Source organism: Schistocerca nitens, chromosome 2 (genome assembly GCF_023898315.1).
Source record: "Schistocerca nitens isolate TAMUIC-IGC-003100 chromosome 2, iqSchNite1.1, whole genome shotgun sequence".
NCBI classification, from domain to species: domain Eukaryota; kingdom Metazoa; phylum Arthropoda; class Insecta; order Orthoptera; family Acrididae; genus Schistocerca; species Schistocerca nitens.
In genome coordinates, this window is record NC_064615.1 from 910,641,848 (window position 1) to 910,664,184 (window position 22,337).

General features: G+C 55.9%; 76 non-coding genes across 76 annotated transcripts; all 76 read right to left on the reverse strand.

The window, feature by feature from the left end:
* Nucleotides 1-53: 53 nt before the first annotated feature.
* Nucleotides 54-135, reverse strand: Trnal-cag (transfer RNA leucine (anticodon CAG)). The gene has a single exon. It is a non-coding gene; the product is annotated as a tRNA-Leu (tRNA).
* Nucleotides 136-215: 80 nt separating this feature from the next.
* On the reverse strand, nucleotides 216-297 carry Trnal-aag (transfer RNA leucine (anticodon AAG)). The gene has a single exon. It is a non-coding gene; the product is annotated as a tRNA-Leu (tRNA).
* Nucleotides 298-589: 292 nt separating this feature from the next.
* On the reverse strand, nucleotides 590-661 carry Trnah-gug (transfer RNA histidin (anticodon GUG)). The gene has a single exon. It is a non-coding gene; the product is annotated as a tRNA-His (tRNA).
* Nucleotides 662-1,003: 342 nt separating this feature from the next.
* Trnae-cuc (transfer RNA glutamic acid (anticodon CUC)) lies at nucleotides 1,004-1,075 on the reverse strand. The gene has a single exon. It is a non-coding gene; the product is annotated as a tRNA-Glu (tRNA).
* A 274-nt stretch (nucleotides 1,076-1,349) lies between these two features.
* On the reverse strand, nucleotides 1,350-1,431 carry Trnal-cag (transfer RNA leucine (anticodon CAG)). Its single transcript has one exon. It is a non-coding gene; the product is annotated as a tRNA-Leu (tRNA).
* Nucleotides 1,432-1,511: 80 nt separating this feature from the next.
* On the reverse strand, nucleotides 1,512-1,593 carry Trnal-cag (transfer RNA leucine (anticodon CAG)). Its single transcript has one exon. It is a non-coding gene; the product is annotated as a tRNA-Leu (tRNA).
* An 80-nt stretch (nucleotides 1,594-1,673) lies between these two features.
* On the reverse strand, nucleotides 1,674-1,755 carry Trnal-aag (transfer RNA leucine (anticodon AAG)). Its single transcript has one exon. It is a non-coding gene; the product is annotated as a tRNA-Leu (tRNA).
* Nucleotides 1,756-2,047: 292 nt separating this feature from the next.
* Trnah-gug (transfer RNA histidin (anticodon GUG)) lies at nucleotides 2,048-2,119 on the reverse strand. The gene has a single exon. It is a non-coding gene; the product is annotated as a tRNA-His (tRNA).
* Nucleotides 2,120-2,461: 342 nt separating this feature from the next.
* Trnae-cuc (transfer RNA glutamic acid (anticodon CUC)) lies at nucleotides 2,462-2,533 on the reverse strand. Its single transcript has one exon. It is a non-coding gene; the product is annotated as a tRNA-Glu (tRNA).
* Nucleotides 2,534-2,807: 274 nt separating this feature from the next.
* On the reverse strand, nucleotides 2,808-2,889 carry Trnal-cag (transfer RNA leucine (anticodon CAG)). Its single transcript has one exon. It is a non-coding gene; the product is annotated as a tRNA-Leu (tRNA).
* An 80-nt stretch (nucleotides 2,890-2,969) lies between these two features.
* On the reverse strand, nucleotides 2,970-3,051 carry Trnal-cag (transfer RNA leucine (anticodon CAG)). The gene has a single exon. It is a non-coding gene; the product is annotated as a tRNA-Leu (tRNA).
* An 80-nt stretch (nucleotides 3,052-3,131) lies between these two features.
* Trnal-aag (transfer RNA leucine (anticodon AAG)) lies at nucleotides 3,132-3,213 on the reverse strand. Its single transcript has one exon. It is a non-coding gene; the product is annotated as a tRNA-Leu (tRNA).
* Nucleotides 3,214-3,505: 292 nt separating this feature from the next.
* Trnah-gug (transfer RNA histidin (anticodon GUG)) lies at nucleotides 3,506-3,577 on the reverse strand. The gene has a single exon. It is a non-coding gene; the product is annotated as a tRNA-His (tRNA).
* Nucleotides 3,578-3,908: 331 nt separating this feature from the next.
* On the reverse strand, nucleotides 3,909-3,980 carry Trnae-cuc (transfer RNA glutamic acid (anticodon CUC)). The gene has a single exon. It is a non-coding gene; the product is annotated as a tRNA-Glu (tRNA).
* A 274-nt stretch (nucleotides 3,981-4,254) lies between these two features.
* Nucleotides 4,255-4,336, reverse strand: Trnal-cag (transfer RNA leucine (anticodon CAG)). Its single transcript has one exon. It is a non-coding gene; the product is annotated as a tRNA-Leu (tRNA).
* An 80-nt stretch (nucleotides 4,337-4,416) lies between these two features.
* On the reverse strand, nucleotides 4,417-4,498 carry Trnal-cag (transfer RNA leucine (anticodon CAG)). The gene has a single exon. It is a non-coding gene; the product is annotated as a tRNA-Leu (tRNA).
* An 80-nt stretch (nucleotides 4,499-4,578) lies between these two features.
* Trnal-aag (transfer RNA leucine (anticodon AAG)) lies at nucleotides 4,579-4,660 on the reverse strand. The gene has a single exon. It is a non-coding gene; the product is annotated as a tRNA-Leu (tRNA).
* A 292-nt stretch (nucleotides 4,661-4,952) lies between these two features.
* Trnah-gug (transfer RNA histidin (anticodon GUG)) lies at nucleotides 4,953-5,024 on the reverse strand. The gene has a single exon. It is a non-coding gene; the product is annotated as a tRNA-His (tRNA).
* Nucleotides 5,025-5,355: 331 nt separating this feature from the next.
* Nucleotides 5,356-5,427, reverse strand: Trnae-cuc (transfer RNA glutamic acid (anticodon CUC)). The gene has a single exon. It is a non-coding gene; the product is annotated as a tRNA-Glu (tRNA).
* Nucleotides 5,428-5,701: 274 nt separating this feature from the next.
* On the reverse strand, nucleotides 5,702-5,783 carry Trnal-cag (transfer RNA leucine (anticodon CAG)). The gene has a single exon. It is a non-coding gene; the product is annotated as a tRNA-Leu (tRNA).
* An 80-nt stretch (nucleotides 5,784-5,863) lies between these two features.
* Trnal-cag (transfer RNA leucine (anticodon CAG)) lies at nucleotides 5,864-5,945 on the reverse strand. Its single transcript has one exon. It is a non-coding gene; the product is annotated as a tRNA-Leu (tRNA).
* Nucleotides 5,946-6,025: 80 nt separating this feature from the next.
* Trnal-aag (transfer RNA leucine (anticodon AAG)) lies at nucleotides 6,026-6,107 on the reverse strand. Its single transcript has one exon. It is a non-coding gene; the product is annotated as a tRNA-Leu (tRNA).
* A 292-nt stretch (nucleotides 6,108-6,399) lies between these two features.
* Nucleotides 6,400-6,471, reverse strand: Trnah-gug (transfer RNA histidin (anticodon GUG)). Its single transcript has one exon. It is a non-coding gene; the product is annotated as a tRNA-His (tRNA).
* A 342-nt stretch (nucleotides 6,472-6,813) lies between these two features.
* Trnae-cuc (transfer RNA glutamic acid (anticodon CUC)) lies at nucleotides 6,814-6,885 on the reverse strand. The gene has a single exon. It is a non-coding gene; the product is annotated as a tRNA-Glu (tRNA).
* A 274-nt stretch (nucleotides 6,886-7,159) lies between these two features.
* On the reverse strand, nucleotides 7,160-7,241 carry Trnal-cag (transfer RNA leucine (anticodon CAG)). The gene has a single exon. It is a non-coding gene; the product is annotated as a tRNA-Leu (tRNA).
* An 80-nt stretch (nucleotides 7,242-7,321) lies between these two features.
* Trnal-cag (transfer RNA leucine (anticodon CAG)) lies at nucleotides 7,322-7,403 on the reverse strand. Its single transcript has one exon. It is a non-coding gene; the product is annotated as a tRNA-Leu (tRNA).
* An 80-nt stretch (nucleotides 7,404-7,483) lies between these two features.
* On the reverse strand, nucleotides 7,484-7,565 carry Trnal-aag (transfer RNA leucine (anticodon AAG)). The gene has a single exon. It is a non-coding gene; the product is annotated as a tRNA-Leu (tRNA).
* Nucleotides 7,566-7,857: 292 nt separating this feature from the next.
* Trnah-gug (transfer RNA histidin (anticodon GUG)) lies at nucleotides 7,858-7,929 on the reverse strand. Its single transcript has one exon. It is a non-coding gene; the product is annotated as a tRNA-His (tRNA).
* A 331-nt stretch (nucleotides 7,930-8,260) lies between these two features.
* Nucleotides 8,261-8,332, reverse strand: Trnae-cuc (transfer RNA glutamic acid (anticodon CUC)). The gene has a single exon. It is a non-coding gene; the product is annotated as a tRNA-Glu (tRNA).
* Nucleotides 8,333-8,606: 274 nt separating this feature from the next.
* Trnal-cag (transfer RNA leucine (anticodon CAG)) lies at nucleotides 8,607-8,688 on the reverse strand. Its single transcript has one exon. It is a non-coding gene; the product is annotated as a tRNA-Leu (tRNA).
* Nucleotides 8,689-8,768: 80 nt separating this feature from the next.
* Trnal-cag (transfer RNA leucine (anticodon CAG)) lies at nucleotides 8,769-8,850 on the reverse strand. The gene has a single exon. It is a non-coding gene; the product is annotated as a tRNA-Leu (tRNA).
* Nucleotides 8,851-8,930: 80 nt separating this feature from the next.
* Trnal-aag (transfer RNA leucine (anticodon AAG)) lies at nucleotides 8,931-9,012 on the reverse strand. Its single transcript has one exon. It is a non-coding gene; the product is annotated as a tRNA-Leu (tRNA).
* Nucleotides 9,013-9,304: 292 nt separating this feature from the next.
* On the reverse strand, nucleotides 9,305-9,376 carry Trnah-gug (transfer RNA histidin (anticodon GUG)). Its single transcript has one exon. It is a non-coding gene; the product is annotated as a tRNA-His (tRNA).
* Nucleotides 9,377-9,718: 342 nt separating this feature from the next.
* Trnae-cuc (transfer RNA glutamic acid (anticodon CUC)) lies at nucleotides 9,719-9,790 on the reverse strand. The gene has a single exon. It is a non-coding gene; the product is annotated as a tRNA-Glu (tRNA).
* A 274-nt stretch (nucleotides 9,791-10,064) lies between these two features.
* Trnal-cag (transfer RNA leucine (anticodon CAG)) lies at nucleotides 10,065-10,146 on the reverse strand. The gene has a single exon. It is a non-coding gene; the product is annotated as a tRNA-Leu (tRNA).
* An 80-nt stretch (nucleotides 10,147-10,226) lies between these two features.
* Trnal-cag (transfer RNA leucine (anticodon CAG)) lies at nucleotides 10,227-10,308 on the reverse strand. Its single transcript has one exon. It is a non-coding gene; the product is annotated as a tRNA-Leu (tRNA).
* Nucleotides 10,309-10,388: 80 nt separating this feature from the next.
* Nucleotides 10,389-10,470, reverse strand: Trnal-aag (transfer RNA leucine (anticodon AAG)). The gene has a single exon. It is a non-coding gene; the product is annotated as a tRNA-Leu (tRNA).
* A 292-nt stretch (nucleotides 10,471-10,762) lies between these two features.
* On the reverse strand, nucleotides 10,763-10,834 carry Trnah-gug (transfer RNA histidin (anticodon GUG)). The gene has a single exon. It is a non-coding gene; the product is annotated as a tRNA-His (tRNA).
* A 331-nt stretch (nucleotides 10,835-11,165) lies between these two features.
* Nucleotides 11,166-11,237, reverse strand: Trnae-cuc (transfer RNA glutamic acid (anticodon CUC)). The gene has a single exon. It is a non-coding gene; the product is annotated as a tRNA-Glu (tRNA).
* Nucleotides 11,238-11,511: 274 nt separating this feature from the next.
* Nucleotides 11,512-11,593, reverse strand: Trnal-cag (transfer RNA leucine (anticodon CAG)). Its single transcript has one exon. It is a non-coding gene; the product is annotated as a tRNA-Leu (tRNA).
* Nucleotides 11,594-11,673: 80 nt separating this feature from the next.
* Trnal-cag (transfer RNA leucine (anticodon CAG)) lies at nucleotides 11,674-11,755 on the reverse strand. The gene has a single exon. It is a non-coding gene; the product is annotated as a tRNA-Leu (tRNA).
* An 80-nt stretch (nucleotides 11,756-11,835) lies between these two features.
* On the reverse strand, nucleotides 11,836-11,917 carry Trnal-aag (transfer RNA leucine (anticodon AAG)). Its single transcript has one exon. It is a non-coding gene; the product is annotated as a tRNA-Leu (tRNA).
* Nucleotides 11,918-12,209: 292 nt separating this feature from the next.
* Nucleotides 12,210-12,281, reverse strand: Trnah-gug (transfer RNA histidin (anticodon GUG)). The gene has a single exon. It is a non-coding gene; the product is annotated as a tRNA-His (tRNA).
* Nucleotides 12,282-12,623: 342 nt separating this feature from the next.
* On the reverse strand, nucleotides 12,624-12,695 carry Trnae-cuc (transfer RNA glutamic acid (anticodon CUC)). The gene has a single exon. It is a non-coding gene; the product is annotated as a tRNA-Glu (tRNA).
* Nucleotides 12,696-12,969: 274 nt separating this feature from the next.
* On the reverse strand, nucleotides 12,970-13,051 carry Trnal-cag (transfer RNA leucine (anticodon CAG)). Its single transcript has one exon. It is a non-coding gene; the product is annotated as a tRNA-Leu (tRNA).
* An 80-nt stretch (nucleotides 13,052-13,131) lies between these two features.
* Nucleotides 13,132-13,213, reverse strand: Trnal-cag (transfer RNA leucine (anticodon CAG)). Its single transcript has one exon. It is a non-coding gene; the product is annotated as a tRNA-Leu (tRNA).
* Nucleotides 13,214-13,293: 80 nt separating this feature from the next.
* Trnal-aag (transfer RNA leucine (anticodon AAG)) lies at nucleotides 13,294-13,375 on the reverse strand. Its single transcript has one exon. It is a non-coding gene; the product is annotated as a tRNA-Leu (tRNA).
* A 292-nt stretch (nucleotides 13,376-13,667) lies between these two features.
* Nucleotides 13,668-13,739, reverse strand: Trnah-gug (transfer RNA histidin (anticodon GUG)). The gene has a single exon. It is a non-coding gene; the product is annotated as a tRNA-His (tRNA).
* Nucleotides 13,740-14,070: 331 nt separating this feature from the next.
* On the reverse strand, nucleotides 14,071-14,142 carry Trnae-cuc (transfer RNA glutamic acid (anticodon CUC)). The gene has a single exon. It is a non-coding gene; the product is annotated as a tRNA-Glu (tRNA).
* A 274-nt stretch (nucleotides 14,143-14,416) lies between these two features.
* On the reverse strand, nucleotides 14,417-14,498 carry Trnal-cag (transfer RNA leucine (anticodon CAG)). The gene has a single exon. It is a non-coding gene; the product is annotated as a tRNA-Leu (tRNA).
* Nucleotides 14,499-14,578: 80 nt separating this feature from the next.
* Trnal-cag (transfer RNA leucine (anticodon CAG)) lies at nucleotides 14,579-14,660 on the reverse strand. Its single transcript has one exon. It is a non-coding gene; the product is annotated as a tRNA-Leu (tRNA).
* Nucleotides 14,661-14,740: 80 nt separating this feature from the next.
* Nucleotides 14,741-14,822, reverse strand: Trnal-aag (transfer RNA leucine (anticodon AAG)). The gene has a single exon. It is a non-coding gene; the product is annotated as a tRNA-Leu (tRNA).
* Nucleotides 14,823-15,114: 292 nt separating this feature from the next.
* Nucleotides 15,115-15,186, reverse strand: Trnah-gug (transfer RNA histidin (anticodon GUG)). Its single transcript has one exon. It is a non-coding gene; the product is annotated as a tRNA-His (tRNA).
* A 331-nt stretch (nucleotides 15,187-15,517) lies between these two features.
* Nucleotides 15,518-15,589, reverse strand: Trnae-cuc (transfer RNA glutamic acid (anticodon CUC)). Its single transcript has one exon. It is a non-coding gene; the product is annotated as a tRNA-Glu (tRNA).
* A 274-nt stretch (nucleotides 15,590-15,863) lies between these two features.
* Trnal-cag (transfer RNA leucine (anticodon CAG)) lies at nucleotides 15,864-15,945 on the reverse strand. Its single transcript has one exon. It is a non-coding gene; the product is annotated as a tRNA-Leu (tRNA).
* Nucleotides 15,946-16,025: 80 nt separating this feature from the next.
* Trnal-cag (transfer RNA leucine (anticodon CAG)) lies at nucleotides 16,026-16,107 on the reverse strand. Its single transcript has one exon. It is a non-coding gene; the product is annotated as a tRNA-Leu (tRNA).
* An 80-nt stretch (nucleotides 16,108-16,187) lies between these two features.
* Trnal-aag (transfer RNA leucine (anticodon AAG)) lies at nucleotides 16,188-16,269 on the reverse strand. The gene has a single exon. It is a non-coding gene; the product is annotated as a tRNA-Leu (tRNA).
* A 292-nt stretch (nucleotides 16,270-16,561) lies between these two features.
* Trnah-gug (transfer RNA histidin (anticodon GUG)) lies at nucleotides 16,562-16,633 on the reverse strand. The gene has a single exon. It is a non-coding gene; the product is annotated as a tRNA-His (tRNA).
* Nucleotides 16,634-16,975: 342 nt separating this feature from the next.
* Trnae-cuc (transfer RNA glutamic acid (anticodon CUC)) lies at nucleotides 16,976-17,047 on the reverse strand. The gene has a single exon. It is a non-coding gene; the product is annotated as a tRNA-Glu (tRNA).
* Nucleotides 17,048-17,321: 274 nt separating this feature from the next.
* Nucleotides 17,322-17,403, reverse strand: Trnal-cag (transfer RNA leucine (anticodon CAG)). The gene has a single exon. It is a non-coding gene; the product is annotated as a tRNA-Leu (tRNA).
* Nucleotides 17,404-17,483: 80 nt separating this feature from the next.
* Trnal-aag (transfer RNA leucine (anticodon AAG)) lies at nucleotides 17,484-17,565 on the reverse strand. The gene has a single exon. It is a non-coding gene; the product is annotated as a tRNA-Leu (tRNA).
* A 292-nt stretch (nucleotides 17,566-17,857) lies between these two features.
* Nucleotides 17,858-17,929, reverse strand: Trnah-gug (transfer RNA histidin (anticodon GUG)). Its single transcript has one exon. It is a non-coding gene; the product is annotated as a tRNA-His (tRNA).
* A 331-nt stretch (nucleotides 17,930-18,260) lies between these two features.
* Nucleotides 18,261-18,332, reverse strand: Trnae-cuc (transfer RNA glutamic acid (anticodon CUC)). Its single transcript has one exon. It is a non-coding gene; the product is annotated as a tRNA-Glu (tRNA).
* A 274-nt stretch (nucleotides 18,333-18,606) lies between these two features.
* Trnal-cag (transfer RNA leucine (anticodon CAG)) lies at nucleotides 18,607-18,688 on the reverse strand. Its single transcript has one exon. It is a non-coding gene; the product is annotated as a tRNA-Leu (tRNA).
* An 80-nt stretch (nucleotides 18,689-18,768) lies between these two features.
* On the reverse strand, nucleotides 18,769-18,850 carry Trnal-aag (transfer RNA leucine (anticodon AAG)). Its single transcript has one exon. It is a non-coding gene; the product is annotated as a tRNA-Leu (tRNA).
* Nucleotides 18,851-19,142: 292 nt separating this feature from the next.
* On the reverse strand, nucleotides 19,143-19,214 carry Trnah-gug (transfer RNA histidin (anticodon GUG)). Its single transcript has one exon. It is a non-coding gene; the product is annotated as a tRNA-His (tRNA).
* Nucleotides 19,215-19,545: 331 nt separating this feature from the next.
* On the reverse strand, nucleotides 19,546-19,617 carry Trnae-cuc (transfer RNA glutamic acid (anticodon CUC)). The gene has a single exon. It is a non-coding gene; the product is annotated as a tRNA-Glu (tRNA).
* A 274-nt stretch (nucleotides 19,618-19,891) lies between these two features.
* On the reverse strand, nucleotides 19,892-19,973 carry Trnal-cag (transfer RNA leucine (anticodon CAG)). Its single transcript has one exon. It is a non-coding gene; the product is annotated as a tRNA-Leu (tRNA).
* An 80-nt stretch (nucleotides 19,974-20,053) lies between these two features.
* Trnal-cag (transfer RNA leucine (anticodon CAG)) lies at nucleotides 20,054-20,135 on the reverse strand. The gene has a single exon. It is a non-coding gene; the product is annotated as a tRNA-Leu (tRNA).
* An 80-nt stretch (nucleotides 20,136-20,215) lies between these two features.
* Nucleotides 20,216-20,297, reverse strand: Trnal-aag (transfer RNA leucine (anticodon AAG)). The gene has a single exon. It is a non-coding gene; the product is annotated as a tRNA-Leu (tRNA).
* A 292-nt stretch (nucleotides 20,298-20,589) lies between these two features.
* Trnah-gug (transfer RNA histidin (anticodon GUG)) lies at nucleotides 20,590-20,661 on the reverse strand. Its single transcript has one exon. It is a non-coding gene; the product is annotated as a tRNA-His (tRNA).
* Nucleotides 20,662-20,992: 331 nt separating this feature from the next.
* Nucleotides 20,993-21,064, reverse strand: Trnae-cuc (transfer RNA glutamic acid (anticodon CUC)). The gene has a single exon. It is a non-coding gene; the product is annotated as a tRNA-Glu (tRNA).
* Nucleotides 21,065-21,338: 274 nt separating this feature from the next.
* Trnal-cag (transfer RNA leucine (anticodon CAG)) lies at nucleotides 21,339-21,420 on the reverse strand. The gene has a single exon. It is a non-coding gene; the product is annotated as a tRNA-Leu (tRNA).
* An 80-nt stretch (nucleotides 21,421-21,500) lies between these two features.
* Nucleotides 21,501-21,582, reverse strand: Trnal-cag (transfer RNA leucine (anticodon CAG)). The gene has a single exon. It is a non-coding gene; the product is annotated as a tRNA-Leu (tRNA).
* An 80-nt stretch (nucleotides 21,583-21,662) lies between these two features.
* On the reverse strand, nucleotides 21,663-21,744 carry Trnal-aag (transfer RNA leucine (anticodon AAG)). Its single transcript has one exon. It is a non-coding gene; the product is annotated as a tRNA-Leu (tRNA).
* A 292-nt stretch (nucleotides 21,745-22,036) lies between these two features.
* Nucleotides 22,037-22,108, reverse strand: Trnah-gug (transfer RNA histidin (anticodon GUG)). The gene has a single exon. It is a non-coding gene; the product is annotated as a tRNA-His (tRNA).
* Nucleotides 22,109-22,337: the final 229 nt, after the last annotated feature.

Here is a 22,337-nt window from a genome sequence, read left to right on the forward strand (position 1 = left end):
CGTTCTACCCCACGAGAACACAGCGCAATGGCACAAAAACGAGAAGTAAAAATTGGCAGCGGTGGGATTCGAACCCACGCCTCCGAAGAGACTGGTGCCTGAAACCAGCGCCTTAGACCGCTCGGCCACGCTACCTACGCGACGCGGCCGCCGCAGGAGCTGCGTTCTACCCCACGAGAACACAGCGCAATGGCACAAAAACGAGAAGTAAAAATTGGCAGCGGTGGGATTCGAACCCACGCCTCCGAAGAGACTGGTGCCTTAAACCAGCGCCTTAGACCGCTCGGCCACGCTACCTGCGCCAGCGTTCCCCGCGTCTGTAGAAAACAGTGCACGACACAGTTTCCTGTTGTGCTGCGACTCGCTGCTCATGCATCGCACCTCAAACAACTGCCCCTTTCGACTATATATTTAACCTCTCAGGCAGCTACCCACGCCCTGGGGCGGCCGAATTTCTTGTTGCTGATAATGAAATGGTAGTGCAACCTGCGGCGTGCGGAACATGAGTGTAAAGTGATGAGAGCATTGTGATTTCAAACACTGGGTGACGATCATGATTGCAGCAACAGCAAGGCAAAACCTTCAAAATTGCCGTGACCAGGATTCGAACCTGGGTTTTTGCGGCCACAACGCAATGTCCTAACCACTAGACGATCACGGCCGCGGAGGCGCCCGGGGAAGCAGTTCTCGCGACTGCACCCGCCCGGTACACAGCAAAGCTCAGCCCACTGCGTCAGACGCGATCTCCATTATATGTATACGGGCAAACGAAACGTGCCTGCGCTGTTAGGACACTAACCAGAGTGGGTAGCTGCATTCATCTCCCTGGCAGTGTCTTGCAGTCCTCCAAGTCTGTTGACCACAGGTGGACAGGTGTCGCATCTCTCTCGCCGTCACTTGTGGCCGTCATTCATACTTAACGTGCTTTTCTGCAAGCGTCAGCGTAGCGTCAGTCGAGCAAAGTCGGGACAAGTCGCCTAAGAGGAGCAACAAAATGGTGGATTTCCGGTACCGGGAATCGAACCCGGGCCTCCTGGGTGAGAGCCAGGTATCCTAGCCACTAGACGACACCGGATAACGACACACGCACTCCTCCAACAAACACGGTGAGCGTCCACCCGCTACTTGACGACAACTGCAAAAATTAACGCTTCCACTTCGTAGAACGGCATGCTCTGGACGTATCTCGTGGAGACGAACGCCAGCAATCATGAGACCAAACTGCGCCGGTGAATCCTGTTGTTACACCGCGCACTGTGCTACGACAGTTTAAGAGAGCGACGCTCACGCTTTGCTGCGCTATTTCCTTCGCGGGAAATCAGTGCTCCTGTTTTCGAGACAGAAAACGTTGGCAGCGGTGGGATTCGAACCCACGCCTCCGAAGAGACTGGTGCCTGAAACCAGCGCCTTAGACCGCTCGGCCACGCTACCTACGCGCCGCGGCCGCCGCAGGAGCTGCGTTCTACCCCACGAGAACACAGCGCAATGGCACAAAAACGAGAAGTAAAAATTGGCAGCGGTGGGATTCGAACCCACGCCTCCGAAGAGACTGGTGCCTGAAACCAGCGCCTTAGACCGCTCGGCCACGCTACCTACGCGACGCGGCCGCCGCAGGAGCTGCGTTCTACCCCACGAGAACACAGCGCAATGGCACAAAAACGAGAAGTAAAAATTGGCAGCGGTGGGATTCGAACCCACGCCTCCGAAGAGACTGGTGCCTTAAACCAGCGCCTTAGACCGCTCGGCCACGCTACCTGCGCCAGCGTTCCCCGCGTCTCTAGAAAACAGTGCACGACACAGTTTCCTGTTGTGCTGCGACTCGCTGCTCATGCATCGCACCTCAAACAACTGCCCCTTTCGACTATAGATTTAACCTCTCAGGCAGCTACCCACGCCCTGGGGCGGCCGAATTTCTTGTTGCTGATAATGAAATGGTAGTGCAACCTGCGGCGTGCGGAACATGAGTGTAAAGTGATGAGAGCATTGTGATTTCAAACACTGGGTGACGATCATGATTGCAGCAACAGCAAGGCAAAACCTTCAAAATTGCCGTGACCAGGATTCGAACCTGGGTTTTTGCGGCCACAACGCAATGTCCTAACCACTAGACGATCACGGCCGCGGAGGCGCCCGGGGAAGCAGTTCTCGCGACTGCACCCGCCCGGTACACAGCAAAGCTCAGCCCACTGCGTCAGACGCGATCTCCATTATATGTATACGGGCAAACGAAACGTGCCTGCGCTGTTAGGACACTAACCAGAGTGGGTAGCTGCATTCATCTCCCTGGCAGTGTCTTGCAGTCCTCCAAGTCTGTTGACCACAGGTGGACAGGTGTCGCATCTCTCTCGCCGTCACTTGTGGCCGTCATTCATACTTAACGTGCTTTTCTGCAAGCGTCAGCGTAGCGTCAGTCGAGCAAAGTCGGGACAAGTCGCCTAAGAGGAGCAACAAAATGGTGGATTTCCGGTACCGGGAATCGAACCTGGGCCTCCTGGGTGAGAGCCAGGTATCCTAGCCACTAGACGACACCGGATAACGACACACGCACTCCTCCAACAAACACGGTGAGCGTCCACCCGCTACTTGACGACAACTGCAAAAATTAACGCTTCCACTTCGTAGAACGGCATGCTCTGGACGTATCTCGTGGAGACGAACGCCAGCAATCATGAGACCAAACTGCGCCGGTGAATCCTGTTGTTACACCGCGCACTGTGCTACGACAGTTTAAGAGAGCGACGCTCACGCTTTGCTGCGCTATTTCCTTCGCGGGAAATCAGTGCTCCTGTTTTCGAGACAGAAAACGTTGGCAGCGGTGGGATTCGAACCCACGCCTCCGAAGAGACTGGTGCCTGAAACCAGCGCCTTAGACCGCTCGGCCACGCTACCTACGCGACGCGGCCGCCGCAGGAGCTGCGTTCTACCCCACGAGAACACAGCGCAATGGCACAAAAACGAGAAGTAAAAATTGGCAGCGGTGGGATTCGAACCCACGCCTCCGAAGAGACTGGTGCCTGAAACCAGCGCCTTAGACCGCTCGGCCACGCTACCTACGCGACGCGGCCGCCGCAGGAGCTGCGTTCTACCCCACGAGAACACAGCGCAATGGCACAAAAACGAGAAGTAAAAATTGGCAGCGGTGGGATTCGAACCCACGCCTCCGAAGAGACTGGTGCCTTAAACCAGCGCCTTAGACCGCTCGGCCACGCTACCTGCGCCAGCGTTCCCCGCGTCTCTAGAAAACAGTGCACGACACAGTTTCCTGTTGTGCTGCGACTCGCTGCTCATGCATCGCACCTCAAACAACTGCCCCTTTCGACTATAGATTTAACCTCTCAGGCAGCTACCCACGCCCTGGGGCGGCCGAATTTCTTGTTGCTGATAATGAAATGGTAGTGCAACCTGCGGCGTGCGGAACATGAGTGTAAAGTGATGAGAGCATTGTGATTTCAAACACTGGGTGACGATCATGATTGCAGCAACAGCAAGGCAAAACCTTCAAAATTGCCGTGACCAGGATTCGAACCTGGGTTTTTGCGGCCACAACGCAATGTCCTAACCACTAGACGATCACGGCCGCGGAGGCGCCCGGGGAAGCAGTTCTCGCGACTGCACCCGCCCGGTACACAGCAAAGCTCAGCCCACTGCGTCAGACGCGATCTCCATTATATGTATACGGGCAAACGAAACGTGCCTGCGCTGTTAGGACACTAACCAGAGTGGGTAGCTGCATTCATCTCCCTGGCAGTGTCTTGCAGTCCTCCAAGTCTGTTGACCACAGGTGGACAGGTGTCGCATCTCTCTCGCCGTCACTTGTGGCCGTCATTCATACTTAACGTGCTTTTCTGCAAGCGTCAGTCGAGCAAAGTCGGGACAAGTCGCCTAAGAGGAGCAACAAAATGGTGGATTTCCGGTACCGGGAATCGAACCCGGGCCTCCTGGGTGAGAGCCAGGTATCCTAGCCACTAGACGACACCGGATAACGACACACGCACTCCTCCAACAAACACGGTGAGCGTCCACCCGCTACTTGACGACAACTGCAAAAATTAACGCTTCCACTTCGTAGAACGGCATGCTCTGGACGTATCTCGTGGAGACGAACGCCAGCAATCATGAGACCAAACTGCGCCGGTGAATCCTGTTGTTACACCGCGCACTGTGCTACGACAGTTTAAGAGAGCGACGCTCACGCTTTGCTGCGCTATTTCCTTCGCGGGAAATCAGTGCTCCTGTTTTCGAGACAGAAAACGTTGGCAGCGGTGGGATTCGAACCCACGCCTCCGAAGAGACTGGTGCCTGAAACCAGCGCCTTAGACCGCTCGGCCACGCTACCTACGCGCCGCGGCCGCCGCAGGAGCTGCGTTCTACCCCACGAGAACACAGCGCAATGGCACAAAAACGAGAAGTAAAAATTGGCAGCGGTGGGATTCGAACCCACGCCTCCGAAGAGACTGGTGCCTGAAACCAGCGCCTTAGACCGCTCGGCCACGCTACCTACGCGACGCGGCCGCCGCAGGAGCTGCGTTCTACCCCACGAGAACACAGCGCAATGGCACAAAAACGAGAAGTAAAAATTGGCAGCGGTGGGATTCGAACCCACGCCTCCGAAGAGACTGGTGCCTTAAACCAGCGCCTTAGACCGCTCGGCCACGCTACCTGCGCCAGCGTTCCCCGCGTCTCTAGAAAACAGTGCACGACACAGTTTCCTGTTGTGCTGCGACTCGCTGCTCATGCATCGCACCTCAAACAACTGCCCCTTTCGACTATATATTTAACCTCTCAGGCAGCTACCCACGCCCTGGGGCGGCCGAATTTCTTGTTGCTGATAATGAAATGGTAGTGCAACCTGCGGCGTGCGGAACATGAGTGTAAAGTGATGAGAGCATTGTGATTTCAAACACTGGGTGACGATCATGATTGCAGCAACAGCAAGGCAAAACCTTCAAAATTGCCGTGACCAGGATTCGAACCTGGGTTTTTGCGGCCACAACGCAATGTCCTAACCACTAGACGATCACGGCCGCGGAGGCGCCCGGGGAAGCAGTTCTCGCGACTGCACCCGCCCGGTACACAGCAAAGCTCAGCCCACTGCGTCAGACGCGATCTCCATTATATGTATACGGGCAAACGAAACGTGCCTGCGCTGTTAGGACACTAACCAGAGTGGGTAGCTGCATTCATCTCCCTGGCAGTGTCTTGCAGTCCTCCAAGTCTGTTGACCACAGGTGGACAGGTGTCGCATCTCTCTCGCCGTCACTTGTGGCCGTCATTCATACTTAACGTGCTTTTCTGCAAGCGTCAGTCGAGCAAAGTCGGGACAAGTCGCCTAAGAGGAGCAACAAAATGGTGGATTTCCGGTACCGGGAATCGAACCCGGGCCTCCTGGGTGAGAGCCAGGTATCCTAGCCACTAGACGACACCGGATAACGACACACGCACTCCTCCAACAAACACGGTGAGCGTCCACCCGCTACTTGACGACAACTGCAAAAATTAACGCTTCCACTTCGTAGAACGGCATGCTCTGGACGTATCTCGTGGAGACGAACGCCAGCAATCATGAGACCAAACTGCGCCGGTGAATCCTGTTGTTACACCGCGCACTGTGCTACGACAGTTTAAGAGAGCGACGCTCACGCTTTGCTGCGCTATTTCCTTCGCGGGAAATCAGTGCTCCTGTTTTCGAGACAGAAAACGTTGGCAGCGGTGGGATTCGAACCCACGCCTCCGAAGAGACTGGTGCCTGAAACCAGCGCCTTAGACCGCTCGGCCACGCTACCTACGCGACGCGGCCGCCGCAGGAGCTGCGTTCTACCCCACGAGAACACAGCGCAATGGCACAAAAACGAGAAGTAAAAATTGGCAGCGGTGGGATTCGAACCCACGCCTCCGAAGAGACTGGTGCCTGAAACCAGCGCCTTAGACCGCTCGGCCACGCTACCTACGCGACGCGGCCGCCGCAGGAGCTGCGTTCTACCCCACGAGAACACAGCGCAATGGCACAAAAACGAGAAGTAAAAATTGGCAGCGGTGGGATTCGAACCCACGCCTCCGAAGAGACTGGTGCCTTAAACCAGCGCCTTAGACCGCTCGGCCACGCTACCTGCGCCAGCGTTCCCCGCGTCTCTAGAAAACAGTGCACGACACAGTTTCCTGTTGTGCTGCGACTCGCTGCTCATGCATCGCACCTCAAACAACTGCCCCTTTCGACTATAGATTTAACCTCTCAGGCAGCTACCCACGCCCTGGGGCGGCCGAATTTCTTGTTGCTGATAATGAAATGGTAGTGCAACCTGCGGCGTGCGGAACATGAGTGTAAAGTGATGAGAGCATTGTGATTTCAAACACTGGGTGACGATCATGATTGCAGCAACAGCAAGGCAAAACCTTCAAAATTGCCGTGACCAGGATTCGAACCTGGGTTTTTGCGGCCACAACGCAATGTCCTAACCACTAGACGATCACGGCCGCGGAGGCGCCCGGGGAAGCAGTTCTCGCGACTGCACCCGCCCGGTACACAGCAAAGCTCAGCCCACTGCGTCAGACGCGATCTCCATTATATGTATACGGGCAAACGAAACGTGCCTGCGCTGTTAGGACACTAACCAGAGTGGGTAGCTGCATTCATCTCCCTGGCAGTGTCTTGCAGTCCTCCAAGTCTGTTGACCACAGGTGGACAGGTGTCGCATCTCTCTCGCCGTCACTTGTGGCCGTCATTCATACTTAACGTGCTTTTCTGCAAGCGTCAGCGTAGCGTCAGTCGAGCAAAGTCGGGACAAGTCGCCTAAGAGGAGCAACAAAATGGTGGATTTCCGGTACCGGGAATCGAACCCGGGCCTCCTGGGTGAGAGCCAGGTATCCTAGCCACTAGACGACACCGGATAACGACACACGCACTCCTCCAACAAACACGGTGAGCGTCCACCCGCTACTTGACGACAACTGCAAAAATTAACGCTTCCACTTCGTAGAACGGCATGCTCTGGACGTATCTCGTGGAGACGAACGCCAGCAATCATGAGACCAAACTGCGCCGGTGAATCCTGTTGTTACACCGCGCACTGTGCTACGACAGTTTAAGAGAGCGACGCTCACGCTTTGCTGCGCTATTTCCTTCGCGGGAAATCAGTGCTCCTGTTTTCGAGACAGAAAACGTTGGCAGCGGTGGGATTCGAACCCACGCCTCCGAAGAGACTGGTGCCTGAAACCAGCGCCTTAGACCGCTCGGCCACGCTACCTACGCGACGCGGCCGCCGCAGGAGCTGCGTTCTACCCCACGAGAACACAGCGCAATGGCACAAAAACGAGAAGTAAAAATTGGCAGCGGTGGGATTCGAACCCACGCCTCCGAAGAGACTGGTGCCTGAAACCAGCGCCTTAGACCGCTCGGCCACGCTACCTACGCGACGCGGCCGCCGCAGGAGCTGCGTTCTACCCCACGAGAACACAGCGCAATGGCACAAAAACGAGAAGTAAAAATTGGCAGCGGTGGGATTCGAACCCACGCCTCCGAAGAGACTGGTGCCTTAAACCAGCGCCTTAGACCGCTCGGCCACGCTACCTGCGCCAGCGTTCCCCGCGTCTCTAGAAAACAGTGCACGACACAGTTTCCTGTTGTGCTGCGACTCGCTGCTCATGCATCGCACCTCAAACAACTGCCCCTTTCGACTATAGATTTAACCTCTCAGGCAGCTACCCACGCCCTGGGGCGGCCGAATTTCTTGTTGCTGATAATGAAATGGTAGTGCAACCTGCGGCGTGCGGAACATGAGTGTAAAGTGATGAGAGCATTGTGATTTCAAACACTGGGTGACGATCATGATTGCAGCAACAGCAAGGCAAAACCTTCAAAATTGCCGTGACCAGGATTCGAACCTGGGTTTTTGCGGCCACAACGCAATGTCCTAACCACTAGACGATCACGGCCGCGGAGGCGCCCGGGGAAGCAGTTCTCGCGACTGCACCCGCCCGGTACACAGCAAAGCTCAGCCCACTGCGTCAGACGCGATCTCCATTATATGTATACGGGCAAACGAAACGTGCCTGCGCTGTTAGGACACTAACCAGAGTGGGTAGCTGCATTCATCTCCCTGGCAGTGTCTTGCAGTCCTCCAAGTCTGTTGACCACAGGTGGACAGGTGTCGCATCTCTCTCGCCGTCACTTGTGGCCGTCATTCATACTTAACGTGCTTTTCTGCAAGCGTCAGTCGAGCAAAGTCGGGACAAGTCGCCTAAGAGGAGCAACAAAATGGTGGATTTCCGGTACCGGGAATCGAACCCGGGCCTCCTGGGTGAGAGCCAGGTATCCTAGCCACTAGACGACACCGGATAACGACACACGCACTCCTCCAACAAACACGGTGAGCGTCCACCCGCTACTTGACGACAACTGCAAAAATTAACGCTTCCACTTCGTAGAACGGCATGCTCTGGACGTATCTCGTGGAGACGAACGCCAGCAATCATGAGACCAAACTGCGCCGGTGAATCCTGTTGTTACACCGCGCACTGTGCTACGACAGTTTAAGAGAGCGACGCTCACGCTTTGCTGCGCTATTTCCTTCGCGGGAAATCAGTGCTCCTGTTTTCGAGACAGAAAACGTTGGCAGCGGTGGGATTCGAACCCACGCCTCCGAAGAGACTGGTGCCTGAAACCAGCGCCTTAGACCGCTCGGCCACGCTACCTACGCGCCGCGGCCGCCGCAGGAGCTGCGTTCTACCCCACGAGAACACAGCGCAATGGCACAAAAACGAGAAGTAAAAATTGGCAGCGGTGGGATTCGAACCCACGCCTCCGAAGAGACTGGTGCCTGAAACCAGCGCCTTAGACCGCTCGGCCACGCTACCTACGCGACGCGGCCGCCGCAGGAGCTGCGTTCTACCCCACGAGAACACAGCGCAATGGCACAAAAACGAGAAGTAAAAATTGGCAGCGGTGGGATTCGAACCCACGCCTCCGAAGAGACTGGTGCCTTAAACCAGCGCCTTAGACCGCTCGGCCACGCTACCTGCGCCAGCGTTCCCCGCGTCTCTAGAAAACAGTGCACGACACAGTTTCCTGTTGTGCTGCGACTCGCTGCTCATGCATCGCACCTCAAACAACTGCCCCTTTCGACTATATATTTAACCTCTCAGGCAGCTACCCACGCCCTGGGGCGGCCGAATTTCTTGTTGCTGATAATGAAATGGTAGTGCAACCTGCGGCGTGCGGAACATGAGTGTAAAGTGATGAGAGCATTGTGATTTCAAACACTGGGTGACGATCATGATTGCAGCAACAGCAAGGCAAAACCTTCAAAATTGCCGTGACCAGGATTCGAACCTGGGTTTTTGCGGCCACAACGCAATGTCCTAACCACTAGACGATCACGGCCGCGGAGGCGCCCGGGGAAGCAGTTCTCGCGACTGCACCCGCCCGGTACACAGCAAAGCTCAGCCCACTGCGTCAGACGCGATCTCCATTATATGTATACGGGCAAACGAAACGTGCCTGCGCTGTTAGGACACTAACCAGAGTGGGTAGCTGCATTCATCTCCCTGGCAGTGTCTTGCAGTCCTCCAAGTCTGTTGACCACAGGTGGACAGGTGTCGCATCTCTCTCGCCGTCACTTGTGGCCGTCATTCATACTTAACGTGCTTTTCTGCAAGCGTCAGCGTAGCGTCAGTCGAGCAAAGTCGGGACAAGTCGCCTAAGAGGAGCAACAAAATGGTGGATTTCCGGTACCGGGAATCGAACCCGGGCCTCCTGGGTGAGAGCCAGGTATCCTAGCCACTAGACGACACCGGATAACGACACACGCACTCCTCCAACAAACACGGTGAGCGTCCACCCGCTACTTGACGACAACTGCAAAAATTAACGCTTCCACTTCGTAGAACGGCATGCTCTGGACGTATCTCGTGGAGACGAACGCCAGCAATCATGAGACCAAACTGCGCCGGTGAATCCTGTTGTTACACCGCGCACTGTGCTACGACAGTTTAAGAGAGCGACGCTCACGCTTTGCTGCGCTATTTCCTTCGCGGGAAATCAGTGCTCCTGTTTTCGAGACAGAAAACGTTGGCAGCGGTGGGATTCGAACCCACGCCTCCGAAGAGACTGGTGCCTGAAACCAGCGCCTTAGACCGCTCGGCCACGCTACCTACGCGACGCGGCCGCCGCAGGAGCTGCGTTCTACCCCACGAGAACACAGCGCAATGGCACAAAAACGAGAAGTAAAAATTGGCAGCGGTGGGATTCGAACCCACGCCTCCGAAGAGACTGGTGCCTGAAACCAGCGCCTTAGACCGCTCGGCCACGCTACCTACGCGACGCGGCCGCCGCAGGAGCTGCGTTCTACCCCACGAGAACACAGCGCAATGGCACAAAAACGAGAAGTAAAAATTGGCAGCGGTGGGATTCGAACCCACGCCTCCGAAGAGACTGGTGCCTTAAACCAGCGCCTTAGACCGCTCGGCCACGCTACCTGCGCCAGCGTTCCCCGCGTCTCTAGAAAACAGTGCACGACACAGTTTCCTGTTGTGCTGCGACTCGCTGCTCATGCATCGCACCTCAAACAACTGCCCCTTTCGACTATAGATTTAACCTCTCAGGCAGCTACCCACGCCCTGGGGCGGCCGAATTTCTTGTTGCTGATAATGAAATGGTAGTGCAACCTGCGGCGTGCGGAACATGAGTGTAAAGTGATGAGAGCATTGTGATTTCAAACACTGGGTGACGATCATGATTGCAGCAACAGCAAGGCAAAACCTTCAAAATTGCCGTGACCAGGATTCGAACCTGGGTTTTTGCGGCCACAACGCAATGTCCTAACCACTAGACGATCACGGCCGCGGAGGCGCCCGGGGAAGCAGTTCTCGCGACTGCACCCGCCCGGTACACAGCAAAGCTCAGCCCACTGCGTCAGACGCGATCTCCATTATATGTATACGGGCAAACGAAACGTGCCTGCGCTGTTAGGACACTAACCAGAGTGGGTAGCTGCATTCATCTCCCTGGCAGTGTCTTGCAGTCCTCCAAGTCTGTTGACCACAGGTGGACAGGTGTCGCATCTCTCTCGCCGTCACTTGTGGCCGTCATTCATACTTAACGTGCTTTTCTGCAAGCGTCAGTCGAGCAAAGTCGGGACAAGTCGCCTAAGAGGAGCAACAAAATGGTGGATTTCCGGTACCGGGAATCGAACCCGGGCCTCCTGGGTGAGAGCCAGGTATCCTAGCCACTAGACGACACCGGATAACGACACACGCACTCCTCCAACAAACACGGTGAGCGTCCACCCGCTACTTGACGACAACTGCAAAAATTAACGCTTCCACTTCGTAGAACGGCATGCTCTGGACGTATCTCGTGGAGACGAACGCCAGCAATCATGAGACCAAACTGCGCCGGTGAATCCTGTTGTTACACCGCGCACTGTGCTACGACAGTTTAAGAGAGCGACGCTCACGCTTTGCTGCGCTATTTCCTTCGCGGGAAATCAGTGCTCCTGTTTTCGAGACAGAAAACGTTGGCAGCGGTGGGATTCGAACCCACGCCTCCGAAGAGACTGGTGCCTGAAACCAGCGCCTTAGACCGCTCGGCCACGCTACCTACGCGCCGCGGCCGCCGCAGGAGCTGCGTTCTACCCCACGAGAACACAGCGCAATGGCACAAAAACGAGAAGTAAAAATTGGCAGCGGTGGGATTCGAACCCACGCCTCCGAAGAGACTGGTGCCTGAAACCAGCGCCTTAGACCGCTCGGCCACGCTACCTACGCGACGCGGCCGCCGCAGGAGCTGCGTTCTACCCCACGAGAACACAGCGCAATGGCACAAAAACGAGAAGTAAAAATTGGCAGCGGTGGGATTCGAACCCACGCCTCCGAAGAGACTGGTGCCTTAAACCAGCGCCTTAGACCGCTCGGCCACGCTACCTGCGCCAGCGTTCCCCGCGTCTCTAGAAAACAGTGCACGACACAGTTTCCTGTTGTGCTGCGACTCGCTGCTCATGCATCGCACCTCAAACAACTGCCCCTTTCGACTATATATTTAACCTCTCAGGCAGCTACCCACGCCCTGGGGCGGCCGAATTTCTTGTTGCTGATAATGAAATGGTAGTGCAACCTGCGGCGTGCGGAACATGAGTGTAAAGTGATGAGAGCATTGTGATTTCAAACACTGGGTGACGATCATGATTGCAGCAACAGCAAGGCAAAACCTTCAAAATTGCCGTGACCAGGATTCGAACCTGGGTTTTTGCGGCCACAACGCAATGTCCTAACCACTAGACGATCACGGCCGCGGAGGCGCCCGGGGAAGCAGTTCTCGCGACTGCACCCGCCCGGTACACAGCAAAGCTCAGCCCACTGCGTCAGACGCGATCTCCATTATATGTATACGGGCAAACGAAACGTGCCTGCGCTGTTAGGACACTAACCAGAGTGGGTAGCTGCATTCATCTCCCTGGCAGTGTCTTGCAGTCCTCCAAGTCTGTTGACCACAGGTGGACAGGTGTCGCATCTCTCTCGCCGTCACTTGTGGCCGTCATTCATACTTAACGTGCTTTTCTGCAAGCGTCAGCGTAGCGTCAGTCGAGCAAAGTCGGGACAAGTCGCCTAAGAGGAGCAACAAAATGGTGGATTTCCGGTACCGGGAATCGAACCCGGGCCTCCTGGGTGAGAGCCAGGTATCCTAGCCACTAGACGACACCGGATAACGACACACGCACTCCTCCAACAAACACGGTGAGCGTCCACCCGCTACTTGACGACAACTGCAAAAATTAACGCTTCCACTTCGTAGAACGGCATGCTCTGGACGTATCTCGTGGAGACGAACGCCAGCAATCATGAGACCAAACTGCGCCGGTGAATCCTGTTGTTACACCGCGCACTGTGCTACGACAGTTTAAGAGAGCGACGCTCACGCTTTGCTGCGCTATTTCCTTCGCGGGAAATCAGTGCTCCTGTTTTCGAGACAGAAAACGTTGGCAGCGGTGGGATTCGAACCCACGCCTCCGAAGAGACTGGTGCCTGAAACCAGCGCCTTAGACCGCTCGGCCACGCTACCTACGCGCCGCGGCCGCCGCAGGAGCTGCGTTCTACCCCACGAGAACACAGCGCAATGGCACAAAAACGAGAAGTAAAAATTGGCAGCGGTGGGATTCGAACCCACGCCTCCGAAGAGACTGGTGCCTGAAACCAGCGCCTTAGACCGCTCGGCCACGCTACCTACGCGACGCGGCCGCCGCAGGAGCTGCGTTCTACCCCACGAGAACACAGCGCAATGGCACAAAAACGAGAAGTAAAAATTGGCAGCGGTGGGATTCGAACCCACGCCTCCGAAGAGACTGGTGCCTTAAACCAGCGCCTTAGACCGCTCGGCCACGCTACCTGCGCCAGCGTTCCCCGCGTCTCTAGAAAACAGTGCACGACACAGTTTCCTGTTGTGCTGCGACTCGCTGCTCATGCATCGCACCTCAAACAACTGCCCCTTTCGACTATAGATTTAACCTCTCAGGCAGCTACCCACGCCCTGGGGCGGCCGAATTTCTTGTTGCTGATAATGAAATGGTAGTGCAACCTGCGGCGTGCGGAACATGAGTGTAAAGTGATGAGAGCATTGTGATTTCAAACACTGGGTGACGATCATGATTGCAGCAACAGCAAGGCAAAACCTTCAAAATTGCCGTGACCAGGATTCGAACCTGGGTTTTTGCGGCCACAACGCAATGTCCTAACCACTAGACGATCACGGCCGCGGAGGCGCCCGGGGAAGCAGTTCTCGCGACTGCACCCGCCCGGTACACAGCAAAGCTCAGCCCACTGCGTCAGACGCGATCTCCATTATATGTATACGGGCAAACGAAACGTGCCTGCGCTGTTAGGACACTAACCAGAGTGGGTAGCTGCATTCATCTCCCTGGCAGTGTCTTGCAGTCCTCCAAGTCTGTTGACCACAGGTGGACAGGTGTCGCATCTCTCTCGCCGTCACTTGTGGCCGTCATTCATACTTAACGTGCTTTTCTGCAAGCGTCAGTCGAGCAAAGTCGGGACAAGTCGCCTAAGAGGAGCAACAAAATGGTGGATTTCCGGTACCGGGAATCGAACCCGGGCCTCCTGGGTGAGAGCCAGGTATCCTAGCCACTAGACGACACCGGATAACGACACACGCACTCCTCCAACAAACACGGTGAGCGTCCACCCGCTACTTGACGACAACTGCAAAAATTAACGCTTCCACTTCGTAGAACGGCATGCTCTGGACGTATCTCGTGGAGACGAACGCCAGCAATCATGAGACCAAACTGCGCCGGTGAATCCTGTTGTTACACCGCGCACTGTGCTACGACAGTTTAAGAGAGCGACGCTCACGCTTTGCTGCGCTATTTCCTTCGCGGGAAATCAGTGCTCCTGTTTTCGAGACAGAAAACGTTGGCAGCGGTGGGATTCGAACCCACGCCTCCGAAGAGACTGGTGCCTGAAACCAGCGCCTTAGACCGCTCGGCCACGCTACCTACGCGACGCGGCCGCCGCAGGAGCTGCGTTCTACCCCACGAGAACACAGCGCAATGGCACAAAAACGAGAAGTAAAAATTGGCAGCGGTGGGATTCGAACCCACGCCTCCGAAGAGACTGGTGCCTGAAACCAGCGCCTTAGACCGCTCGGCCACGCTACCTACGCGACGCGGCCGCCGCAGGAGCTGCGTTCTACCCCACGAGAACACAGCGCAATGGCACAAAAACGAGAAGTAAAAATTGGCAGCGGTGGGATTCGAACCCACGCCTCCGAAGAGACTGGTGCCTTAAACCAGCGCCTTAGACCGCTCGGCCACGCTACCTGCGCCAGCGTTCCCCGCGTCTCTAGAAAACAGTGCACGACACAGTTTCCTGTTGTGCTGCGACTCGCTGCTCATGCATCGCACCTCAAACAACTGCCCCTTTCGACTATAGATTTAACCTCTCAGGCAGCTACCCACGCCCTGGGGCGGCCGAATTTCTTGTTGCTGATAATGAAATGGTAGTGCAACCTGCGGCGTGCGGAACATGAGTGTAAAGTGATGAGAGCATTGTGATTTCAAACACTGGGTGACGATCATGATTGCAGCAACAGCAAGGCAAAACCTTCAAAATTGCCGTGACCAGGATTCGAACCTGGGTTTTTGCGGCCACAACGCAATGTCCTAACCACTAGACGATCACGGCCGCGGAGGGCAGTTCTCGCGACTGCACCCGCCCGGTACACAGCAAAGCTCAGCCCACTGCGTCAGACGCGATCTCCATTATATGTATACGGGCAAACGAAACGTGCCTGCGCTGTTAGGACACTAACCAGAGTGGGTAGCTGCATTCATCTCCCTGGCAGTGTCTTGCAGTCCTCCAAGTCTGTTGACCACAGGTGGACAGGTGTCGCATCTCTCTCGCCGTCACTTGTGGCCGTCATTCATACTTAACGTGCTTTTCTGCAAGCGTCAGCGTAGCGTCAGTCGAGCAAAGTCGGGACAAGTCGCCTAAGAGGAGCAACAAAATGGTGGATTTCCGGTACCGGGAATCGAACCCGGGCCTCCTGGGTGAGAGCCAGGTATCCTAGCCACTAGACGACACCGGATAACGACACACGCACTCCTCCAACAAACACGGTGAGCGTCCACCCGCTACTTGACGACAACTGCAAAAATTAACGCTTCCACTTCGTAGAACGGCATGCTCTGGACGTATCTCGTGGAGACGAACGCCAGCAATCATGAGACCAAACTGCGCCGGTGAATCCTGTTGTTACACCGCGCACTGTGCTACGACAGTTTAAGAGAGCGACGCTCACGCTTTGCTGCGCTATTTCCTTCGCGGGAAATCAGTGCTCCTGTTTTCGAGACAGAAAACGTTGGCAGCGGTGGGATTCGAACCCACGCCTCCGAAGAGACTGGTGCCTGAAACCAGCGCCTTAGACCGCTCGGCCACGCTACCTACGCGCCGCGGCCGCCGCAGGAGCTGCGTTCTACCCCACGAGAACACAGCGCAATGGCACAAAAACGAGAAGTAAAAATTGGCAGCGGTGGGATTCGAACCCACGCCTCCGAAGAGACTGGTGCCTGAAACCAGCGCCTTAGACCGCTCGGCCACGCTACCTACGCGACGCGGCCGCCGCAGGAGCTGCGTTCTACCCCACGAGAACACAGCGCAATGGCACAAAAACGAGAAGTAAAAATTGGCAGCGGTGGGATTCGAACCCACGCCTCCGAAGAGACTGGTGCCTTAAACCAGCGCCTTAGACCGCTCGGCCACGCTACCTGCGCCAGCGTTCCCCGCGTCTCTAGAAAACAGTGCACGACACAGTTTCCTGTTGTGCTGCGACTCGCTGCTCATGCATCGCACCTCAAACAACTGCCCCTTTCGACTATATATTTAACCTCTCAGGCAGCTACCCACGCCCTGGGGCGGCCGAATTTCTTGTTGCTGATAATGAAATGGTAGTGCAACCTGCGGCGTGCGGAACATGAGTGTAAAGTGATGAGAGCATTGTGATTTCAAACACTGGGTGACGATCATGATTGCAGCAACAGCAAGGCAAAACCTTCAAAATTGCCGTGACCAGGATTCGAACCTGGGTTTTTGCGGCCACAACGCAATGTCCTAACCACTAGACGATCACGGCCGCGGAGGCGCCCGGGGAAGCAGTTCTCGCGACTGCACCCGCCCGGTACACAGCAAAGCTCAGCCCACTGCGTCAGACGCGATCTCCATTATATGTATACGGGCAAACGAAACGTGCCTGCGCTGTTAGGACACTAACCAGAGTGGGTAGCTGCATTCATCTCCCTGGCAGTGTCTTGCAGTCCTCCAAGTCTGTTGACCACAGGTGGACAGGTGTCGCATCTCTCTCGCCGTCACTTGTGGCCGTCATTCATACTTAACGTGCTTTTCTGCAAGCGTCAGCGTAGCGTCAGTCGAGCAAAGTCGGGACAAGTCGCCTAAGAGGAGCAACAAAATGGTGGATTTCCGGTACCGGGAATCGAACCCGGGCCTCCTGGGTGAGAGCCAGGTATCCTAGCCACTAGACGACACCGGATAACGACACACGCACTCCTCCAACAAACACGGTGAGCGTCCACCCGCTACTTGACGACAACTGCAAAAATTAACGCTTCCACTTCGTAGAACGGCATGCTCTGGACGTATCTCGTGGAGACGAACGCCAGCAATCATGAGACCAAACTGCGCCGGTGAATCCTGTTGTTACACCGCGCACTGTGCTACGACAGTTTAAGAGAGCGACGCTCACGCTTTGCTGCGCTATTTCCTTCGCGGGAAATCAGTGCTCCTGTTTTCGAGACAGAAAACGTTGGCAGCGGTGGGATTCGAACCCACGCCTCCGAAGAGACTGGTGCCTGAAACCAGCGCCTTAGACCGCTCGGCCACGCTACCTACGCGCCGCGGCCGCCGCAGGAGCTGCGTTCTACCCCACGAGAACACAGCGCAATGGCACAAAAACGAGAAGTAAAAATTGGCAGCGGTGGGATTCGAACCCACGCCTCCGAAGAGACTGGTGCCTTAAACCAGCGCCTTAGACCGCTCGGCCACGCTACCTGCGCCAGCGTTCCCCGCGTCTCTAGAAAACAGTGCACGACACAGTTTCCTGTTGTGCTGCGACTCGCTGCTCATGCATCGCACCTCAAACAACTGCCCCTTTCGACTATAGATTTAACCTCTCAGGCAGCTACCCACGCCCTGGGGCGGCCGAATTTCTTGTTGCTGATAATGAAATGGTAGTGCAACCTGCGGCGTGCGGAACATGAGTGTAAAGTGATGAGAGCATTGTGATTTCAAACACTGGGTGACGATCATGATTGCAGCAACAGCAAGGCAAAACCTTCAAAATTGCCGTGACCAGGATTCGAACCTGGGTTTTTGCGGCCACAACGCAATGTCCTAACCACTAGACGATCACGGCCGCGGAGGCGCCCGGGGAAGCAGTTCTCGCGACTGCACCCGCCCGGTACACAGCAAAGCTCAGCCCACTGCGTCAGACGCGATCTCCATTATATGTATACGGGCAAACGAAACGTGCCTGCGCTGTTAGGACACTAACCAGAGTGGGTAGCTGCATTCATCTCCCTGGCAGTGTCTTGCAGTCCTCCAAGTCTGTTGACCACAGGTGGACAGGTGTCGCATCTCTCTCGCCGTCACTTGTGGCCGTCATTCATACTTAACGTGCTTTTCTGCAAGCGTCAGTCGAGCAAAGTCGGGACAAGTCGCCTAAGAGGAGCAACAAAATGGTGGATTTCCGGTACCGGGAATCGAACCCGGGCCTCCTGGGTGAGAGCCAGGTATCCTAGCCACTAGACGACACCGGATAACGACACACGCACTCCTCCAACAAACACGGTGAGCGTCCACCCGCTACTTGACGACAACTGCAAAAATTAACGCTTCCACTTCGTAAAACGGCATGCTCTGGACGTATCTCGTGGAGACGAACGCCAGCAATCATGAGACCAAACTGCGCCGGTGAATCCTGTTGTTACACCGCGCACTGTGCTACGACAGTTTAAGAGAGCGACGCTCACGCTTTGCTGCGCTATTTCCTTCGCGGGAAATCAGTGCTCCTGTTTTCGAGACAGAAAACGTTGGCAGCGGTGGGATTCGAACCCACGCCTCCGAAGAGACTGGTGCCTGAAACCAGCGCCTTAGACCGCTCGGCCACGCTACCTACGCGACGCGGCCGCCGCAGGAGCTGCGTTCGACCCCACGAGAACACAGCGCAATGGCACAAAAACGAGAAGTAAAAATTGGCAGCGGTGGGATTCGAACCCACGCCTCCGAAGAGACTGGTGCCTTAAACCAGCGCCTTAGACCGCTCGGCCACGCTACCTGCGCCAGCGTTCCCCGCGTCTCTAGAAAACAGTGCACGACACAGTTTCCTGTTGTGCTGCGACTCGCTGCTCATGCATCGCACCTCAAACAACTGCCCCTTTCGACTATAGATTTAACCTCTCAGGCAGCTACCCACGCCCTGGGGCGGCCGAATTTCTTGTTGCTGATAATGAAATGGTAGTGCAACCTGCGGCGTGCGGAACATGAGTGTAAAGTGATGAGAGCATTGTGATTTCAAACACTGGGTGACGATCATGATTGCAGCAACAGCAAGGCAAAACCTTCAAAATTGCCGTGACCAGGATTCGAACCTGGGTTTTTGCGGCCACAACGCAATGTCCTAACCACTAGACGATCACGGCCGCGGAGGCGCCCGGGGAAGCAGTTCTCGCGACTGCACCCGCCCGGTACACAGCAAAGCTCAGCCCACTGCGTCAGACGCGATCTCCATTATATGTATACGGGCAAACGAAACGTGCCTGCGCTGTTAGGACACTAACCAGAGTGGGTAGCTGCATTCATCTCCCTGGCAGTGTCTTGCAGTCCTCCAAGTCTGTTGACCACAGGTGGACAGGTGTCGCATCTCTCTCGCCGTCACTTGTGGCCGTCATTCATACTTAACGTGCTTTTCTGCAAGCGTCAGTCGAGCAAAGTCGGGACAAGTCGCCTAAGAGGAGCAACAAAATGGTGGATTTCCGGTACCGGGAATCGAACCCGGGCCTCCTGGGTGAGAGCCAGGTATCCTAGCCACTAGACGACACCGGATAACGACACACGCACTCCTCCAACAAACACGGTGAGCGTCCACCCGCTACTTGACGACAACTGCAAAAATTAACGCTTCCACTTCGTAGAACGGCATGCTCTGGACGTATCTCGTGGAGACGAACGCCAGCAATCATGAGACCAAACTGCGCCGGTGAATCCTGTTGTTACACCGCGCACTGTGCTACGACAGTTTAAGAGAGCGACGCTCACGCTTTGCTGCGCTATTTCCTTCGCGGGAAATCAGTGCTCCTGTTTTCGAGACAGAAAACGTTGGCAGCGGTGGGATTCGAACCCACGCCTCCGAAGAGACTGGTGCCTGAAACCAGCGCCTTAGACCGCTCGGCCACGCTACCTACGCGACGCGGCCGCCGCAGGAGCTGCGTTCTACCCCACGAGAACACAGCGCAATGGCACAAAAACGAGAAGTAAAAATTGGCAGCGGTGGGATTCGAACCCACGCCTCCGAAGAGACTGGTGCCTGAAACCAGCGCCTTAGACCGCTCGGCCACGCTACCTACGCGACGCGGCCGCCGCAGGAGCTGCGTTCTACCCCACGAGAACACAGCGCAATGGCACAAAAACGAGAAGTAAAAATTGGCAGCGGTGGGATTCGAACCCACGCCTCCGAAGAGACTGGTGCCTTAAACCAGCGCCTTAGACCGCTCGGCCACGCTACCTGCGCCAGCGTTCCCCGCGTCTCTAGAAAACAGTGCACGACACAGTTTCCTGTTGTGCTGCGACTCGCTGCTCATGCATCGCACCTCAAACAACTGCCCCTTTCGACTATAGATTTAACCTCTCAGGCAGCTACCCACGCCCTGGGGCGGCCGAATTTCTTGTTGCTGATAATGAAATGGTAGTGCAACCTGCGGCGTGCGGAACATGAGTGTAAAGTGATGAGAGCATTGTGATTTCAAACACTGGGTGACGATCATGATTGCAGCAACAGCAAGGCAAAACCTTCAAAATTGCCGTGACCAGGATTCGAACCTGGGTTTTTGCGGCCACAACGCAATGTCCTAACCACTAGACGATCACGGCCGCGGAGGCGCCCGGGGAAGCAGTTCTCGCGACTGCACCCGCCCGGTACACAGCAAAGCTCAGCCCACTGCGTCAGACGCGATCTCCATTATATGTATACGGGCAAACGAAACGTGCCTGCGCTGTTAGGACACTAACCAGAGTGGGTAGCTGCATTCATCTCCCTGGCAGTGTCTTGCAGTCCTCCAAGTCTGTTGACCACAGGTGGACAGGTGTCGCATCTCTCTCGCCGTCACTTGTGGCCGTCATTCATACTTAACGTGCTTTTCTGCAAGCGTCAGTCGAGCAAAGTCGGGACAAGTCGCCTAAGAGGAGCAACAAAATGGTGGATTTCCGGTACCGGGAATCGAACCCGGGCCTCCTGGGTGAGAGCCAGGTATCCTAGCCACTAGACGACACCGGATAACGACACACGCACTCCTCCAACAAACACGGTGAGCGTCCACCCGCTACTTGACGACAACTGCAAAAATTAACGCTTCCACTTCGTAGAACGGCATGCTCTGGACGTATCTCGTGGAGACGAACGCCAGCAATCATGAGACCAAACTGCGCCGGTGAATCCTGTTGTTACACCGCGCACTGTGCTACGACAGTTTAAGAGAGCGACGCTCACGCTTTGCTGCGCTATTTCCTTCGCGGGAAATCAGTGCTCCTGTTTTCGAGACAGAAAACGTTGGCAGCGGTGGGATTCGAACCCACGCCTCCGAAGAGACTGGTGCCTGAAACCAGCGCCTTAGACCGCTCGGCCACGCTACCTACGCGACGCGGCCGCCGCAGGAGCTGCGTTCTACCCCACGAGAACACAGCGCAATGGCACAAAAACGAGAAGTAAAAATTGGCAGCGGTGGGATTCGAACCCACGCCTCCGAAGAGACTGGTGCCTGAAACCAGCGCCTTAGACCGCTCGGCCACGCTACCTACGCGACGCGGCCGCCGCAGGAGCTGCGTTCTACCCCACGAGAACACAGCGCAATGGCACAAAAACGAGAAGTAAAAATTGGCAGCGGTGGGATTCGAACCCACGCCTCCGAAGAGACTGGTGCCTTAAACCAGCGCCTTAGACCGCTCGGCCACGCTACCTGCGCCAGCGTTCCCCGCGTCTCTAGAAAACAGTGCACGACACAGTTTCCTGTTGTGCTGCGACTCGCTGCTCATGCATCGCACCTCAAACAACTGCCCCTTTCGACTATAGATTTAACCTCTCAGGCAGCTACCCACGCCCTGGGGCGGCCGAATTTCTTGTTGCTGATAATGAAATGGTAGTGCAACCTGCGGCGTGCGGAACATGAGTGTAAAGTGATGAGAGCATTGTGATTTCAAACACTGGGTGACGATCATGATTGCAGCAACAGCAAGGCAAAACCTTCAAAATTGCCGTGACCAGGATTCGAACCTGGGTTTTTGCGGCCACAACGCAATGTCCTAACCACTAGACGATCACGGCCGCGGAGGCGCCCGGGGAAGCAGTTCTCGCGACTGCACCCGCCCGGTACACAGCAAAGCTCAGCCCACTGCGTCAGACGCGATCTCCATTATATGTATACGGGCAAACGAAACGTGCCTGCGCTGTTAGGACACTAACCAGAGTGGGTAGCTGCATTCATCTCCCTGGCAGTGTCTTGCAGTCCTCCAAGTCTGTTGACCACAGGTGGACAGGTGTCGCATCTCTCTCG